Raw genomic sequence first — 21,156 nt, forward strand, 5'->3', positions numbered from 1 at the left:
ACGTCACTCAGGTGGTGTTTCTGGAGACGGTATTATTATTGATATTTAGACAGAATGTGAACAAGCTCACACAGCTAAGTGGCAAGGGTTTGAAAATGAAGAACACACTGGGCAAATAATGCCTACAAGGTCAACGTATACACTACAGCAGTGGTGGATACGGAATATATTATTGCTGCTTGAAAAACGTCACTCAGGTGGTGTTTCTGGAGACGGTATTATTATTGATATTTAGACAGAATGTGAAAAAGCTCACACAGCTAAGTGGCAGTGGTTTGAAAATGAAGAACACACTGGGCAAATAATGCCTACAAGGTCAACGTATACACTACAGCAGTGGTGGATACGGAATATATTATTGCTGCTTGAAAAACGTCACTCAGGTGGTGTTTCTGGAGACGGTATTATTATTGATATTTAGACAGAATGTGAACAAGCTCACACAGTTAGATGGCCACTGGGCAAATAATGCCTGCAAGTGCACTACTATTGGTGCACTACTATGAAGAACAGCAAACAGCACTGGACACCTTAAAGAACAGTAAGATAAGTAAAATAAAAAAAAAATTATATGTATATTAAAAAAAAAAAATATTCTCGGGTTGGTGCTGCTGAACTACTAGGAGCAGCACAGTAGCACACCAGTCCCCACTCCCCAACACTGCTAGACTAATAGCACTTGGCTGTTAAAGTAGCAAAGTAAAACAACAAAAAAGAAAATAAAAGCAGTCCTTACAAGGACTATTGGGTTATTACAGCAGTCAGCAGATGAGATCAGAAGAGATCAGTGCCCACAGCAGGCAGCTACATACAGAGCACTGCAGTAGAAGGTAGATTACTAGCCAGCAAAGCTACCCTAAAATGTCCCTCAAATCCCTGCAGACTTCTGTCCCTCCAATACAGAGCAGTATCAAGTAGATTACTAGCCAGCAAACTTACTATCAACTGTCCCTCAAATCAGTGAAATCACTAGCAGCTCTCTCCCTACACTAGCTCTTCCAAGCACACACAGGCAGAATGAAAAAACGCTGCAGGGCTTCAGTTTATATATGGAAGGGGAGTGGTCCAGGGGGTGTGGGGGTGGTCCAGGAGGGAGAGCTTCCTGATTGGCTGCCATGTATCTGCTGGTCTGGGGTGAGAGGTAAAAAAAAAGCGACAGGTAAGGCGAACCCAAAATGGCGAACGTCGCGCGACGTTCGCGAACTTGCGGCGGACGCGAACAGCCGATGTTCGCGCGAACAAGTTCGCCGGCGAACAGTCCGCGACATCCCTATACAGAATCCCAAAAAGTAATGTGCAGCATTTCTAGCCTACTTTTTTTCTTAAGCTTTTAAATTATAAACACACAATTCATTTTAGAGAGAGAATTTCTTATTAGATCAATTTGTGCAGGTGTTCTCTTTTCATTTCGGTAAATTATGTCACACCTGTTTGTATCCTTGGCTTACTTAGAATTTCTAACCAGCTGTTCAAATGATAAAATCAGTTTAAAGCATGCACCTGCTTGGATCAAAAGCAGTTGATGTAGTCAGAGGAAAAAGTACAGAATGCATTCTCTGATACACGATTGTTATTACTGGAATACAAATGAACAGGTGATACGTAAACAGATTCAAGAGAAGAGATCTTTAAGATGACATGCCTTATTTATCACCATTTAATTTCTCTCAAAAATAGTTTTTGGTAGACAGATATTCATTGTAGGAGAACTCTGGACATGGGTTTCCAAAATGACTATTCTAACAAATAGTAGCTAAAACAAGCACACAATAAATTAGAATACTTCTAATCCCACTACTAATTGTGATCAGTCTAAAGATAATCAATGTCGTCCAATATAATAAAATAAATGTAAATTTTCTGAAGAAGAAAGGGTTGTGTTTCTTCGAAACAAGTCCCTTGATTTCTCCTCCCTGGCTATCTCCTATAGAAGGCAGGGAGGAGAAATCGAGCGCCGTGGGATGGTTCGTCGCCCTGTCGCCTTTTCTGAAGAGGAGTTTTGGTAAGTTTTGGTTCTTTTAATAAAGACTTTGCGATTTTAAAGTTAAATATGTCTTGGTGGTTTTTTTCGTTATATACAAACATTTTATAAAAAAAAAAAAAACATTTTGACATTACTGGTCCTTTAAGATAAGCAGGTCTCTTGGGAGTACTGAGACTTACAGCTTAAAGGGCAATTGACCTTTATTAGCAAAACTATAATAACACATAAAAAATGGCCCCCAGAAATGTGTTCACACTTTCCATAACCTTCTAAATTTTGTAAAATGGACATGGTATTTAGAAGGTGTGGCCACAAAATGGGCATGGTCAAATATTTTCTCCCTCTTTCTGATTTTCAAATATTGGGAATTATGGTTTAGCTAATAATCATACAATAAAAAATATAATAATATATTTTGAGCGCCTCAAGCTTAAATTGCATAATGTATGAGCTCATGTATTTAATAATGTATGACCTAGACCTGAAAATAACAGCTAAGACAGTGTGCAGATCATTTTCTTGTATTTTATTCATTTCAGGGAGCCAATACAAAGACCAGTGTACCTTTAAACTTGCAGTAGTCTTGGGACTTTTCGTACATAATTTCACTTCTGTTTTCCTGTCTGACATAAAACAAACTTATTCTACTCTCTTTAGGGGGCAAATTCACTAAAGGACGAAGGGCCTAACGCTAGCGTTAATTCGCTAGCGTAGCGCATTTTTGTTAATTCGCCGATTCACTAACGGACGCTGGCGTAAATTCGCTAGTGTTACTTCGCACCCTTACGCCTGGAGAATTTGCGCAACGGACGTAACTACGCAAATTCACTGACGCGCGCATTTTTCTGAACGCTACCTTTTACGCCAGACTTCCTTCGCCACCTCAGACCAGGCGAAGTGCAATAGAGTAGATAGGGATTGCTTCAAAAAAAGTTAAACATTTTTCTAAGTCCCAAAAAACGCTGGCGTTTTTTCTTTTTTTATGGGTGATAGGCTGAAAAAGATCGACATTTTTTTTGGGGCTACCCTCCTTCCCCCCTACATTTCCTAACTCATGGCACCTTAACTATACAGTGGGCACATGTGTAGGGCAAAATAAAAATTTTATTTGCTGTTTTGAAGGTTTCCCAGGCTTGTGTAGTGATGCTACATTTACCTCCATTGTAACTTCAATTTTGCGCCGTATGCAAATTAAGCATCGCTAGCGTAACTTCGCTTTGCTTCGCGAATTAACGCTAGCGCAACTTCGCAACCTTACGCTTCCCCTGAGCGCAACTTCGGATTTATTGAATTTGCGTAGCACTGGCGAAAATACGCCTGGCATAGTGCGGAGAAGCGGACGCTGGAGCAACTAGGAATCTTAGTGAATTTGCTCCTAGGAGTCACTTTTGACTGTGCTCTCTCATTCACTCCAACATTCAAATACTTACAAAATCATTGACGCGACGTTTGTTCACCAAACATGTTCCACTTGTCATATCATGATACCACATCATTACTTCTTCACAGTCCCACAGTTAAGACTTTTCAAATGTTGCGCATTCATTCTTTGGAACCTCCCCTGTCTCACTGGACACTATAAGAACCTACAATCCTTTAAACAATTACTTAAAACCCACCTTTCAACTGAACTGGTGGTATCTCCAGGGTTCCTCTATGTCAACATGAGGCGAGACTGACTCACTGGTGCTGAACACAACTATTGGGAGACAAAAGGGGTGTTATTGGATGCAAGTGTCACTACAAGCCACAACTGCATCCATTTATGCAAGACCACAAATGTGGGTGTGGTTGAGAATTAGCCCTACTAATGTGGTCAAAATCATAAAGGTATCACCAGTACGATGAAAGTAAGGTGAATCAAAATTGTAATTTGATAGTATCAGCTACTATGAATGCCCTCTCCAAGGCCGGATTTACATAGCAGGCACCCCCAGGCCCGCTGATGTTTGTTGACCCTGTCCCCTCCGTTTTATTTGCTCAAATTTTCATCATCGGGCAGCAGCAATAGGGATTTTAAAAAGCTATCTTATCTCTTGTGCATTCCCAATGTTTCTGAACCAATGTGGGTGTGGTTGGGCAGCATGCTGCCTCCTAAAATCCCTCTGCCCTAGGCCCGGTCCTTGGTGGCCTTTCCATAAATCCGGGCCTTGCCCTCTCATTTTAGCATTTTAGCATAAGATGACTACTGGTTGAGAAGAAATGCATCAGTGTGCCTTAGGTAAGTAAAAAATAACAGATGAAAAAAGAAAATACCATACTACCTGCAGATATTTGGCAAAATGAAATGAAAATGCAGCCCTCCTGCCTTTAATACAGAAGTGCTATGATCTAGGAACAATTTAAAAAAAAAACCTTAATAATCTAGCAATGTTTTATTTTTAGCAATTACAGGGCATACAAGTATGAATAGGGTCTCTCATGTGGAAAGATGGAAATCTGGCAATGCCATTGGACATAGGATATTGTTTTGACTGCTTCTCTTTTCCTTTTTAATCAGGGTAAGAAAGGGCCGATGGCAGACTGAGAATAAACTTGGTTGGCCACACAGACCCGCTGGGAACTGACGTCTGACCTCCCCCTGGCTCTGATTGTGGCCACAAAAAGACAAAGCTACGTGAAAAGGTATGTGGCACTGGGTGTAATTCATGGCTGCAGACCTCAGACTGGTGGACCCCAGACCACCGAGTCTGTTGCTGTCAGGGGCGCTCCACCAATGAGGCGAGTTGAGACACTCGCCTCAGGCAGCAGCGCCCCCCTGGTTGCCAGGGGCGCCAAAAATGCCGCTCCTGGTAACTATTGCGCTCTCTGCACTATGCATCGCGGACTGCCCCTGCCCTCTCCGGCGCTGTAAAGGTTAGTGCCGTGGGGAGGGGTGGGGGCCGCGAAAGAAGGTCGCCTCAGGCGGCATAATAGCAAGAATCGCCCCTGGTTGCTGTCTATAATAATAAGACACCAACACTAGGTAATTTGTACCTGTGCAGTTACCTATAGCAGTCACTCAATTATTAGCTTTGTTCAGCCAGCTACCCAAGCATTTTAACTTGTAAATGCTTAGATTTTAAGATGTGTAGTAGTCTTGAGAACCTCAGCTAGTTTAGCATACGTATTTGTGTATATATAATTTAAATATTTGATTGTGCAGATAGGTCTATTTACGTTTGTGAAACATGTGCCTTGGAGGTCATTTAGAAGGGAAGAATTTTATGGACTTTTGTCTTTTTTCAACCCAAATTTATTAGGTAACTTGGTGAATTAGAGGTTATTCAAAAGATACTGATGTTCTCATACCTGAAGAAATATATTTCCAAAGGCAGATAGATTATAAAATTATTGCAGCAGCAGAAACAGGTTTGGGACCAAACTCCTTGCTACTGTGATTTCCTGCTGCAGAAATCCAAGAGGAGAACTTTTTATCTGAATAGAGATGGAGCAAGTCAAACTGACTTAATACACTTTAGCATTATTTAAATATGAATACAGATTTGAATATCGAGTTAATTAAAAGGTTTATAGAAAAAGTAGAAAAATGTAATAACAATCTGTCCTCTGTTCATTGAGATCATGCAAAGGATGGGTCATTTAGACTCAAAGATGCTGTGAGGTCCAACATGTGGTGTTTACATTTGCCTTAGACTAAGCCTCTATAGAGCTCCCTGTAATATCCTTTTAGCATCCTATAAATTCCCATCTTAAAAACTGTGAGGTTGCACCTTTTTCTTATTTAATATTTTATGTTTAATGTAGTCTGTCTGGCCTCAACTGCAGATGTTGTGCACTTTAAGAAGGAATTCAAATAATACCACAGCCAACAATTATTAAAAATGACACATGAACATGATGATTGGAGGTATTATTGGACCTAAACATGGTTGCTAATTCCCGATACCTTCATAGTAACTGCCAGCCACTATGACTACAGAGGAAACACAATTAGTGCCAGGGTTTGATATGACATGTGTAAACATTTTTTAAAAGCTACCCGAAAAAGCACTAGGAAAGAGAACTGGCAAGAGACCAAGAAGCAGTATGATGAAGCGGGCCAAGAATTTCACTTTGGAATCGTTCCATGTGTGGTTTTGAGAGTAATTTGTATGATTTGGAAAACGAGTAATATAGCTCTGTGTAGGGAGAGGTTATCTAAGGTAATGTCTGCAATGGTAGTATTTTACTGCAGACTTTAAATGATTGTTTTATTACAGCCTCTTCCATAAAAGGAAACTACAGATGCATAGTACATCAAATCCCTTTTCACTTCAGACCAGATTTGATTACAGAGATACGGCATGTGCATTACAAAATATTAAACATTCACATATGGCGGAAGATTTCTTTTCTATATTATTTCTTTGCTTTGTGTTCCATAGGAATTCGGAAATGAATAATTTATTTGCATAAGGCAATAGTACCACAGCAACTATATCATTTTGATGGTTCTTTATATAATGCAGATTCATTTTGTTTCTTTAGTATAAGACTACAATCACAATTAGCTTTCTCTCCAGGTGATATAAACCTTTTGATATTTACCTTTTGTTTGTTTAAGCACTCATATTTAAAAGGTACTGTATATGTTTTACAGTTGCTAAGTATTTTAATCAAGAACTTTATTACAATTACCATGATAACATATTTCCTTTTATAGGCTTGTTATACTTGTGTCAATTAACTAAACACAGAGGATGAATGTAATTTAACCTGACATTATAATCTACACTTTTTGTCAATATTTCTTTTTAGGAACTATCACAAATACAAAAATGTAATATAAGCTTCATCTCATATAATAAATTATGTACTGTTTTTCAACTTACTCTTTACTGTTCCTGCCTCTGCAATCTTCATTTCTACATAAAGGCTATGGGGTAGGAACAGTGCCCTCCTCAATATCTGGATTTTTCCCGTTTTCACATGCATGCTCATTTATTGACTGTACACAAATAAGACCATCTGCAGTGGCGTATACGTGGTATTTACTTCAAGTCTGCTTATTTCTCACGTGTGATTCGTTTGAATTGCTGAATGAGCACATACCTAATGGCGAGGGATCCCTCATTTCCAATGCAGCGCTGCTTGTTTTAAATGTTTTTAATTGACATACTGCATGGTGGTGAATGAATATTGTCTTTTAACTTTACTTATAGAGTTAAGTTGCGATTTGCTGTATTGAAACATTGGTGGACTATCTAATTGGTGGTGAAGTCCCATTCTCTACGGCTATGTGACTTTTTGCTAGTGAAACAGACGTTAGTCTCTAGTGGTCATTCGCACTCTATGGCCAGACGACTTATCGCTCTGGCGAACTGAAGTTACTCCGCAGATTCACTAAAATTCAGATTTTACTAGAACTTAAAGTCTTTCGCCAGAGTTGCCTTTGCCTCCTCAGACTAAAGGAGCTAAATCTTCCTCAATCTTCTGTCACTTACATCATATCATATGAGACAAAAATGCATTAAGGTTCCAAAAACTCTGGCATATTTTCCTTTTTTCAGCGTGATTGCCTGCAAAAGTCCTAACAAACTTTTTTTGGGGAACCAGTTTTTTCCAGACATTTCCTAACATATTTTACAGTGGGCTCATGTGTAGGGCATTATATTAACTCTCTTGTCTTTATTAAGGTTCCCTGGACATGTGTAATATAAACCGGTAACTTAAACCATTTGCAGCAACATTTATAATAAAGACGTCCATAAAACTTTAAATTTCCCTCCCTATGCAAATTGACCTAAGTGCAAGATCACTAGCGAAGTTTCATAGGCACAAATGAACACTAGCACATCTTCACTATGAAATTCTTTCACAGCCAATGTAATGCTAGCGAAAAGTCACTTGCATTCGTTGCATTCCAGTGAATTAGCATATTCATAATGTATTTGCACCTGGCGAAGTGGTGCAATGGGTGCGAAGCTGACACTGGCGAAAATTTGCCTGTTAGTGAATTTGCCCATATGTGTTGAAGTACTGTTTAGATGGATAGTTGCCTTTAATACATCAGTGGTATGTGCTCCCTGTACCTTTATGGTGCATTTGAGAAACGTGACATTAGGAAAAGGCCACTATGATAAAAAGCCTACATGTATTTAAAATTTTGGAATATATTATACTATATTATACTGATATACCGATAAACTTTTCATTATTTCGTTATTTTTCCAATGGTCTCGCCTTAGTTTGCAATATTTCTTACAAAATGCTCCTTAAGTGCCATCCAGACTACACAGAGACTTTCATGAAGATCATTTAAAGTAACCTTAGTCAGAAGTCAAACACCCACCAAAGGTGTATCTTCATTAGCCACACACATTTGTTCCAAAGAACTTGAATGCATAAATAATACAGCTTTTTCTACAAATGAAAGAAACAACTGGAATGTGCCCAATTCTGAGGCAACAGCTACAAGGACGCGTTGTGTTTCTAGTGCTTTTAACTGTTAACTTATTAAAAGAAATCAGTTTTTCATATCCTCTATTTAAAGAAATAATAGTGAAATCTAAGAGGTGCTGAAAGGCATTGGTTGTCGCCAGGCATAAAGGTCCATTTCTCATGGCGTTTTGAGGTTAGGTTTACCATAAATTATGTTGACTCTGAATGACTATTTATTATTTACTTCAACATGATTTTCGGTAGAACAGTACTGCCTTCATCATAGGAGTTTTAAAGTTGATGTGAGGTTAGGTTGTGGGCTAGAACTATAAACAACTTTGACTGCTTATGTGAGGCCACTGTCTTTCTTGCTATTGATTTTCCTAGTACTGCCTTAGGACCCTATAGTAGATAATTCGTATTGATTTGCAAAAGCCTGATGTTGAGAAATGAGCAATGTTTCATTATACATATAAATATATAATATATATATAGTGACAAGCTGGCTGTCTGTACACATAATTTTGGGGGATATTAGCTATGGTAGGCAGGTAAATATAGGATCAGGAGCATAAAGACAGACATAAAGTTCATTAGCGTTTTAACAACTTGCATTCAAGACTTTTCCTCATTCACTGGTCCTCACCATACAGGATGGCTTCTCACTAAACCCTGCTGACTGTCCTCTCCTGGGAAAGTGAGCTTCATTATGCAAACTGGACCACTGGAATGGATTGTCTTGATTTTGCAGAACCTGATATTCCAAAAACAAATAATATAGAACCCAACATAATAAAAGAAGAACCTAAAATGTCAGAATCAACATACTGGAGCCCAACGTTCCATAGCCAAAATTCCAGTAACAGAATCATACATTCCAAAACCAACTATTAGGAGACAAACATACTAGAATCAAAATCCAGTATTCTCAGGACCCAATAATCTGGAACCAAACATTCTGGAAACATAACCAGGCATTCTTAAATTCAACATTCCAGAACCCAGACAATACAGAACTCAACATTCTGGAAGATTATGCCAACAGTCTGAACCTTGACTTTCTAGAACTCAATATTTCATAGGCAGAGCTGATGTTTGAACACTGTAGAACCCAGTGTATAAGAAAGTTAAAATTGCAAAACAAACTAAGTTTGCAAGATTAAAGTAAAAGTAAAGCTCAGACTTTTTTTTCTTTGCTGCTCTTTTTCGCAGTTCCTCCACTGGATCACCAAATCAAGATAAAATTATAGATCAGTGCCACAGACTATGAAAAAAAACAAGTAACAAAATCGAGCACAATATTGTTCATATTCAGTGCAGTCGCCAGGGTGTTGCAATAGTTTGTCTGTGAGTCTTGAACTAAAGAACTATAGAAATAAAACAAGGTGCTTATAGTGCTTTCTTCAAAAGGTAGAATAAATGAAAGCAAGGTACAATGGTGTTTACATAAAATTCAGTGTGTGGCTTCGCTTCTCTTTGGTGGGATTAGCAATTTACAAGGTTCCTGATTTCAAAACAACATAACGATATCAACTCCAGGGTATTTCTTTTTATTAATCACACATCTGAGCACATATCAAACAATCACTTTCTCCAGTGTTATGGTTGAGATTGTGGAGGGGAACCTTTGCAATACAAAGAGATGGGTTCTGCAAGCATCTCCCTCTCCCATATGTTCTACCTGTACACCCACTCCCTGCTGCGACCAGAAGAGATGTTACACCTGATGTGTTTAGCTGTGGACAGCTTCTACTGTAGAACCCAACATTCCAACACCTGATGTGATTTGTTTTGGACAGCTTCTACTGTAGAACCCAGCATTCCAAACTGGTGAGTTCCAGGTCCTAACTGGAAATCAAACCTGACATTCCAGAACTGAAAACCACCTTTCCAGAAGCAGAGCTCAACTGTCTGACAGTTTCATAACTTGGATTTAGAGCAAGAAGATATTTTTTTCCTGTTAATACATTTCCTTTAACATTTCCAAAGTTCATTTAGACCTTTTTATTAGACATTTGCAGCCAATAATTGTCATTGCATTATCTTCTGTATCCATTACATATTGTGATTACTGTACATATATTATGACAAAGAAAAGTGACAGTATTACAGACTACTTATGATTTGTCACCTAGCCGGTAAAAATTATGCTTGAAGCCAATGCTCTCAATACAAAGAAGTATAACAGAAAGAAAGGCTGGCATTTCTTTCCAGAAAAGTGACAGCACTGAATTTCTCTGAACTCCTGTTCTTATTCCAGGAAATTCAGTACTACTTGTAAATTATGAAACCCTCTGTACTATTTGTTAAATCCATCCACTGAATCAGAATTTAGAATATGTAAGTCTAAATCAGTTTTTTTGCTTTGAATTGTTAAAGATCTATTTGTGTACGTACTCTTTATTTCTTTAACAACATTTTAAAGTTACGAAAATGGCCAATATGAGGGACCTAGAGTAAATCTGCCTTGACTATGCTGCAGTTTAATTTGTCATTTGGACATGTACAGTACACCACTCTGTGAAATTACTCCTTCCTCTGTTATGTTGATTACTTCTCCAGTCCCCAAGGGACTGTAATTTACCAGAATAAGAATCCCATCCAGCCAGGCCAGAAGACAGAGCAGTCAGCCGAGCTGAATAAAGCACATGGCAGTATAACTGATGTCACTGTTTCCATGCAAACACTTTATAGGTGTAGCAGAATTTTCCATTTTAAGAATAAGTAGGGAGCAAATACTTGAACAATAATGCAATCACTACCGATGGAGAAATTCAGGGAATGTGTTTCTCCTTTGTAGTTAGAAACGAGTAGTACAAAAATAGAGCAAACAATTCTCTGATTTAACTTTCTGAAGTCTTCCCTTAAGCAGTCCGGGTGATGTTATGGTGGTGATTCCTGGATCTCCATATTAAGAAGTAATGATAATGAACAGTATTCTGGGGACAATCTTTGGCTGAATGCTCTATTGGCATATAATTCCATGCCTAAATACCACACTTTTTAAGAACATACGGGGATAAGGGATGTGTAGCTAAAGGGGGTAAATGCTACTTTTGTCTTGTACCAACAAGAAATTATCTCTTTGTTTAAGCTAGTGGTGCATACGTCTAAAATAACAAAACCAAATCAGTTTGAACAAAATGTTTCAAATTAATAAAAGTAAATAGATAAAAAAATAAACATTACATGGTCATAATGTTCATGAATTCCAAACACAGAAAATAAAGTCACAGTGAAATGAAAGCATAAAGTCAGTATGATGATACACCATATCAAAGTCGGGTGTGTTCTCTCTGTAGAAAGGTTCTACAACAGGTTTGACCCACTGAAACATTATCTATTTCAGTTACACTCTGCATCAATAAGCGTACCATATGCAATACTTCTAACAAACTGGGGGAGTGCATTGGTGCTTTATGCCCAAACATGCAAGTGCAAGGATTGTTGTGCAACCTCAACTGTGGTTGTGCTTAATAAATGAGCCCTTCTAATTTTTTAAATGTAAGACTGAACAGAACCATTTCTACAAATGGTGGTAAATAAACATATACATACATAGAAAATATTTATATGTCATGTTAATCATGTCTTTTAATTTTTTGTACTCTCAGATATACTATACTTTCTAAGGGGATACTTAAGAAACAAAATTGCTACAGCTGACACCTCTCTGTGTAATGTCACTAGTTATTGTAGCACAGCTCATTTAACAGATAATAATCTTGTGAAAAGAACAGAGTAATAAAACAGCCAATTAACCAACCCTTGTTCAAAGGGATTTATTCCTTGTACACTACCGAAAATGTTAACTTCAATTGACTTTTGTTTCGTCTCTGGTGATTAGGTCTTTGCAAAAAGGTGAAAGCACATGCAATAAATAGATAATATTTCCAAAATGACTCTTACATTTTGGAAATATTAAATACAAATTACTATCTGTTCATGTAGAAATGAAGGCTTAGTAAATGTGTTCTCTGTGTAAGATTCCATATTTTTCTTTACTGTAAAATGCTGATGATTTTTTCCCTTTAACATGTTAATCATACCCATACACAAGTTTTAATTCATTTTATGAAAGGTAGGTTGATCATGAACATAACTGAGAATTATTTTAAATTAGACAACACAGTAACGTGCGCAATTGTTTTCCACGATAACTGCTGTAGATCTTTGCTTTTCTTATACAGACTGCAGCAGACCAGACCCATGCTGTTTAATACATACACGAAGATCTTGCAAATGAACAGGAACATGGGGAGTCCCATTTATCAAAGTCCGAAGTTATCTCATTATTTTCTGAAATCTACTCTGACCAGGTTTTTTCCCCTTATTTATCAATACATTTTCCCGAAAATTTCCTGTGTGGGGGAAAAACCCCAAAAATGTGTGAGAAAATTCAGATTTTCGGATTTTCCGCAAAATCTTCAGATTGTTTCACTAAACCCAGTGCAGATCAAGATATATATATATATATTTTTTTTTTTTTCCGCTAAAAATTTGGATTTTATAGTAAAAAAAAAAAGATTAATGGATTTGGCATAGAAAAGGCCAAAACTGATGGTAATGTTATTTATTTGCACTAAAGCCGATTAACACATTACTTCTCTTTATGAAAAATGTAGGATAGATGAGGAAATATCCTGAGCATACAGTAAGATGATTTCTTTCAGACTGGGAACAGTAAGATTAGATAGCCAAGCAGGCCAAGTCTTGTTCTACTGTGTGTTTCTGTATTTGAGGGACAAACTCAGTGCATCAGCATTATAGGATTAACCAGCTCATTAAGTATTAGGCATCATTAGAATTGCAATAAAAGTGCAGTTGTGTTAACGTCATTATGGGCATCATGTGGACAGAGCATGGACATTAGCCTACATGTACTCCATTTTCCAAGTTGCCACAAATAAATTGTGCAGAGGAACATTATGCAAAGGCAACCCAGTACTTAATGCCTCAATAGAGACACAATTAATAGGGACAATATAATAGTCATAATAATAGTGTATTATTGTGGGAGCAAGTTTATATCCATTTTTGTGTCAAACCCTGCACCAACTCTGCAGGTGAGGTTGGTAATCTTATAGAGATAGGTGTTAATCGCTAAGGGCAGAGGAAGGGTAAACCTCACTATTTTCAGTGCAGATAATAGGTTAGATTTAGCAGTATCTAGAAATCTCTGTTCCTAGGCTCATTTTTGTTTAATAAGGGTTGAAGGCATAGAATTCAGTCTTCTTAATATGATAGCATTCTACTTCAACAGTGGCTCGATGTGGCTACTATATGGTATGTCACACTGGTCTAATCCATTTAATCTGATTTGGGTTGTAAAAACCAAGTTAGGGACTAATGATGGGCGCCTATGGCAGGAGAGGAGGAAAGGACAGGATTGGTCTGTGCCCATCTATATGGGTGCAAGGTGCAACCATGACTCAGACAGGAGCGTTCTCTATATAAGCACTAGGCGACATTCTTTTGCACCCCCTAGTGCTCTGGCATTTCTGCTTGGGACTATAGTTGCCTCATAATTGTGGATACAATAATCAAAAGATGGAGCAGCAGAGAGATTGAAGTCCATTTAAAAAGTGAAGTTATTCCATCATCATTAAAAATATTGAGGAAAAGGCAGGTAGCCACGAAATGTGTTAAGCGTGCAGCCCATGGGACGATAGAGGCATGCAATATTTTTAATGATGATGGAAGAAACTTCATTTTCTAAACGGATCTCTCTGGTGCTCCATCTTTTGATTATTGTATCTGCTACGTGTAACTGCTGGGATCGCAGTGAATGTGATGCACATGGGAGACAATTTTTTTTTTTTTTTCGTATAATAGATTTTTATTAAAGTTTCAAAAGGCAAGGATAGGGGTACAGAAAGAAAAAGGGGGGGGAGGGAAGGGGAGGGAATATCCAATACACATAGCATAACAAAGTTAAAATCACACATCTCTAGACATGCAGTACTTACAAACATAACCAGATATGCTGAACAGCTAAGAGCCCAGTATTCGCTTGTATTCCGCGGTCTCCCTGAACAAAAACCAGCGTACCCAAGTGTTCCTAAAATTGGTAAGTTGTTTTTCCGTAGAGGAAGAAAGTTCCTCAAATTTCGCGAACCTCATTTACTTTCCCGACCCAATCTTTCAAAGTAGGGGCCAGAGGGGATTTCCATAATCGTGGGATAAGTATCTTGGCTGCGTTAAGTAAGTGCCTTTCTAGAGCCCAATCCGAAACGTCCGCCATGGGGTCCCTAACCCAAAACAACAGAATCCGTTCCGGGGTATGGGGTATCTGTCGACCTAATGCCTGCGAACTGAGCTGGAGAATTCCAGACCAGTAGCTGTGAAGATCCGGGCAGGACCAAAAAACATGAAGGAGAGTGCCAGTATCGCCTTTGCATCTCCAGCACATATCGCTCGTGGCCGGATAAATCAATTTCAATTTATGCGGAGTATAGTACCATCTACTCAGTAACTTATAATTCAATTCCTGTATTTTACAACACCTGGAGCTAAATAACAAATTAGCAACACCATTAGTGAGATCTTCTTCCGAGAGATCTAGACCCAGAACCAATTCCCAGGCCCTAATAAAGGGTAATTGTTTCTTCCCACCTCCTAGCTTTTGCATGTCATATATCATAGAAATTATCCGTTTCGGGGGAGTTTCGCTGTGGCAGAGGGTCTCGAAAGAGGTAAGTGGTCTCCCCAAATTATTACTACCACCATTGTATTTGTAAAAATGTTTGAGTTGATAATATTGAAAGTCATGCAGAACATTGTCAGGCCTGGACTGTCTGAGGGTGATAAGGTCGGCTAACTGAGTCTTGTCCATAATATGTATAAATTGTAAGTGGTCATCTACTAACCAATCTTTAAAGGCATTAGGATGCAAAGCCGGAGGAAATGCCGGGTTATTAGCGATAGGGGTAAGTGGAGAGGGAAATGAGGTGAACTTAAAATTCCCCTTCACTGAGTCCCATGTGATCAATGTGCTTTTTAGTAATGGATGGGATTCATGTAGAATCCTCCGATGGATCTTATCTATCCAAGGTAAATGAATCAAGTGCGTGGCTGTGGACTGCTGCTCAATCTCTACCCAATCCTTATTATCTAAGTGATGAGACCAATCAATTATCCTTGATAATTGAGCAGCCTTCAAATATCGCGCACAATCAGGAAGGGCCAACCCGCCTTCGAACTTGCTGCGATATAACGTAGAGGTCTTAATCCTGGGTGGTCGCCCCTGCCAAATAAATCGGATTATCAAAGACTGAAAGGTTTTTAACCACTTGTCGGAATACGAAAGAGGGATGCACTGAAACACATATAGCAGGCGTGGCATAACATTCATTTTTATGACATTTATTCTACCTAACCATGATAGATACTGTTTGGACCAATTTTGCAAGTCCTGTTTTACCTTGGAGATAAGCACCTTACAGTTCCCGTCTACCCAATCGTCATAATCCTTAGTAATAATTATGCCCAGATAAGTGAATTGTCTGTTTGCCCAGCTATATGGAAATTTTTGGGAGAGTCCCTGCAGAGTGTGTGGAGAAAGGGAGATGTTTAACGCCACCGATTTATTATAGTTCACTTTGAAATTGCTAACTTTACCAAATATGTCAAATAGGTGATTCAGGTTCGGAATCGTAATAAGCGGATTAGTTAAAAAAAAAAGGAGTTCATCTGCATATGCGGCCACTTTGTAATGTTTCTGTCTAACAGTGACTCCTGAAATATCCAGATTGTGACGGATCTGTGAAAGGAAGGGTTCAAGGGCCAGGATAAACAAAGTGGGTGATAGGGGACAACCCTGGCCAGTCCCATTTTTAATACTAATGTAATCAGAGAGTGTTCCATTTACTCTTACTCTGGCTATAGGGCCATTGTAAAGAGAACGTATCCATTTGCAAAGACGGTCCCCGAACCCAAATCTCTGTAGGCAACTGAACATATATTCCCAGCAAACCCTGTCGAAGGCCTTTTCGGCATCCGTCGACAATAGCATAATAGGAATTTTCTTGAGTTTTGCATGGTGAAGAATATGAATTAGTTTGTTGGTATTATCTCTGGTTTCCCTACCAGGGACAAAGCCTGCTTGATCGAGGCCGATCAACCGACCGAGGACTGCTTGCATTCTAGTAGCAACTATTTTGGCTAAGAATTTGACATCCACATTTAGCAATGAAATAGGTCTGTAATTGCCAGGGTCATCGGGGTTCTTATTAGCTTTCAATAGCAGAGAAATATGGGCTTCTAAAGAATGATGTGAAAACTGGGATGGGAGACAATTTTGATACCGGTAAGTGCTCCCACAAATATATATATATATATATATATATATATATATATATATATATATATATATATATATATATATATATATATGCTAAACGTGCCTCATAATTGCATAAATAGTTACATAGTGTATGATGTTAAAAAAAAAAAAAATAAAACATTTCGTTTTTGCCATCCATCTCCTGTTTCTCTTTTGTGATTAAAATTTTGGATTTACTACAGTGCTGTCAAGTTTCCACTTATAGTTCAGTGTCCCTGATTTTCCACATTCAGTATCTAATGATTTCTTTTCCTGTAGTATCTGCTTCCTTAAGTGGATTCTCTGTTGCATTTACCTAAATAAAGCCATTGTTACCCTATAGCTTTTTCCACCTTCTACTTTTTTGTATGCATATGGATCTCCTGATATCAATACTGTACCTATCCCCCCATCATTTTTAAAATGTGAATTATTTGATTAAAACGGAGTCTATGGGAGATGGCCTTCCTGAAATTTGGAGCTTTCTGGATAACAGGTTTCCGAATAACAGATCCCATACCTGTACAACTAATGCATGGTTTAGGCAATTCATGTGTTGGCTGGGAGGCATATGATGCAACCAATGGATCAAAAATGTTGTTTTACTTAAAATTTATTTTTCTGGGTGTTTTTGGGGAGAAAATAAAGTATATGAAATAAATATCAAATACAGGTATAGGATCCCTTATCTGGAAACCCGATATCCAGAAAGCTCCGAATTACGGAATGGCTGTCTCCCATAGACTCTATTTTATCCAAATAATCCACATTTTTAAAAATGATTTCCTTTTTCTCGGTAATAATAAAACAGTAGCTTGTTCTTGATCCAAACTAAGATATAATTCATCCTTATTGAAAGCAAAACCAGCCTATTGTGTTTATTTAATGTTTAAATGAATTTCCAGTAGACTTAAGGCATGAAGACCCAAATTACGGAAAGATCCGTTATCCGGAAAACCCCAGGTCCCGAGCATTCTGGATAACAGGTCCCATACCTGTACTCTCATTGCAAATGGAACTATATACATTTCTGTGGGAGTTTTGGTGCCTTGTGAACAATACCAATTTCCAAATAATGGTGAATTTTCTGAAGTTGGCTATACAGTCAAATATCTTTCCCTGATATTCCCAACTTAAAATGATATGCCTAACATATAAGGCTGTTTTGATCATTAGGAAAAACTATTTTAATTTCTTATTATTTAAGGTGGTGAATTTTCTTTCAAACACACCCAGCTCACACAACACACAGGCACAGACACACAAACATTTGTTAAAACATCTGGGGTGGTTTTCATTGCCAATTGGATTGAAAAACAACAGCTAAATGACTAATGACTCATCCACTCTATATCCCTGTTGCTTAGTTTAGATAGTTAATAACTGCACTTTGACTGCTGTCAGAAACCAATTTCGGAGATTTATTAAGTCTTTCTAAATATATGCCAAGTAAATATGCAAACTTTTCCAGCAAAGATTAATTGAAGGTTTGAGTGTGGGCTGCCCTTAGAGCTTTGACGTCTGCGTTAGAAAGCGTTGGTGAAGTGTGAAAATGTCCAATAATTTCATCAACTCCACTAGTTAGGTAGTAAAAACATCTTACATCTGTTAATTAAAATGATCAACCTCACTAAGTCCTGCATGACATGCAAAATAATTAAACGCCTACTTTTGTCTATTATATGAGTGATTTCTTAGATTTGAATTCCACTGACATTAGTTTTTTCCTTTATGCTGCAATATCACAATCCATTGCTTAGACTTTGTATCATGAAAAATCAACTGGTCAAGAAAAACACAAAGGTGACCCAGCACTGCCACTAATCTCAGTATTACATACAGCTTATCAAATAACTCTACCGCACTTCTACACTGATTTTGAAGACTTCTAGTAAACTTTCATAAGAATTTTATTTCAATATATCTTGATAATTAAAATGATGTTTCATGGGCCAAAGTCATTGAAACAGCATTTCACGTCACATTTTTCTAGATTTTCATTAATTTAGATCTCAGCTCCACTTGGTTTTGTACTGGAGACGAATGACCCACTTTTACATGCAGTGGGGTAAATCCTATGCTCCTACATTACTTTGATGGAAACTACTACAGTAGAACCACCATTTTATGTTTTTGAGCAGGCCAGAAAAAAATTGTAAAATTTGGGAAAATGTAAAATCAGGTAGGTATCTTCATTTTTCCTCATTGGTGAATAGTTACAAGCAAACATTTTTGCAAGTTATGGATTTATGGTAAAATTCTTCATTTTGCCATTGGTAAATATTTTTGAGAAACTGCCTCAATTTTGTGGTTTCACAAATTTTCCAGCACAGTGAAATGGGACAGATTCCTACATTACTGTTGGTCAAGTCATGTTCATTTCAGAGCCTGATGTAGCTCAGATACTGAATAAAGATGCTATTAATGTCATAATTTCATGCTAGAACTGAACCTAGAAAATTAATGGATAAAATAAATTGTCCAATACATTCACAAAACTCAAGTGGGTACTGACTAAACCTAAACTCAGCTCACCCATCTGTCTTTATCTACCTCCCTTCCTACTGGGAGGAACCTTTGGGCTACAGCCGAGTTCCCAGGCTGATTACCAAGCTCATAAAAGAAGCTGGATGAAGTACTGGACTTGAATTCAGAATCCAGAAACACAGCTAAGATCTCATGCAATATAAGCCACAGTCTAGTGCTCTTCTCTTGCACATAACCTTTTCCAAGTAGAGCCTTCCATTTAATAATAGTGGGTCGCAATATTTTTATAATTAACCTGCACAGTTAATGCATATGTTTACTGTCAGTTTCTGTTAAAATAAAATTGTGTAAACTAATTAATTAATGAAATGTATAAACTAAACCCACTGTTCTCAAGCAAAACAAAAATGTCTAATTAGATTTGCTGTTTAATACAAGGTGGGAGCAAAATTGATATATAATCATTCATAGTTTCCTTGTACATGTTAAGACAATTAAATAAAAATGATCATATATATTAAAAGGCCAATTAGGAAGGTGAAGCTAATGCAGACAAAGCAAGAACAATTTCATTCAGAGATTTTGGGGCTTAGTTTTTAACATTCAACCGTAAAATTTTATTGCAATTTGAAGTTTTTTATGCTCTAAAACTCACAAATTCAAATGAGAGTTTTCAAAACTCTAATTTTATTAAAAACATAAATATGTAAAAGTCAATGGAGGACATGCTTGGCAAAATGTACGTTTTTTTTTCAATTAGAGTTTTTCTAATCTTTATGAGAGTTAGTAAACCCATTGAAAATGATGAGTAAATACAGTGCATTCAATTTTTTTCACATTTTTATTTGATCAAGTTCTTTTACAAATAAGCACACATATAATTTGAATAAATAAGCCTCTATGTGCCAGGCACAATTTTGAAAGAAGTCATTCCATTTTTATCTATTAACATATTCTGTTTATTTGCAATTATATAGCAGATTGTGTGTGTCCCAGTGAAATATAATGGAGCAGATCTGTAATGCATATTAGCTTGTAGATTATGTAACGGCCATTTGTGTATTCACTTTATTTCCACAACCCATGGTTCTCTTTGTAGTCACAGATTTAAAAAATAAAATTTTCACTGCAAAATGGCAGATGAGATTTTTTTTGCTACTGTATGTAAATACTGTATTTATGACATTAACATTAATCCAATTAGTTCACTGATCATCCAAGATCTGGGCCATTATTATGGCATTGTGAATTTTAATAAGGACAAGATAAAATCCGTTCAGTAAAATGTATTCTTAAATCTGACATTTGTTGTTTTTCATCCTCAACAGAAACAATATCACATGATTTGATGTGGTTTTATTGACTGTAGTAAGTGACAGTCCCAGGGTACATCAATTCTAGCAGAAAGACAAAATAACGGAAAGTTCATTGTTATGCTTGAGAAAACAATATGAAGCCCAAAGGTAATTTAGGGATATGCAGCTTGGATGTTGTACTCTTGTTTAAGAATGAAAGCTCAACATCATAATTAACTTTGCATGGCAAGCAGCGTACCATTGCTTAATTGTCAAGTCTCTCAGGATTTATAAAATGTCACCATGCAGACCTCAGGTAACTCTTAATTAACCATTTAAAGGCCTATTTAGCAACATTTGGATTTGTATAGTTTTAGAGGTTTTTTTTTCTACTTCAAATAAACTCACAATTTAAAAAAAACACAAATTTCTTTTATTATTAAAAAATTATTGACAAATCTGAATATAAAAAAAATGTGATTGAATAAAATTGTGTAAAATTACTTAGGGGCAGATTTACTAAGCTCGAGTGAATAATTCGAATGGAAAAAAATTCGAATTTCAAGTATTTTTTTGGGGTACTTCGACCATCGAATTGGTCAAATTCGATTGGTTCGATGTAAAAATCGGTTGACTATTCGATAATCTAAGTACTGTCTCTTTAAAAAATACTTTGACTTCATACGTCGCCACTTTAAACCTAC

The sequence above is a fragment of the Xenopus laevis genome, chromosome 5L (assembly GCF_017654675.1).
Source record: "Xenopus laevis strain J_2021 chromosome 5L, Xenopus_laevis_v10.1, whole genome shotgun sequence".
In the NCBI taxonomy this organism is placed as follows: domain Eukaryota; kingdom Metazoa; phylum Chordata; class Amphibia; order Anura; family Pipidae; genus Xenopus; species Xenopus laevis.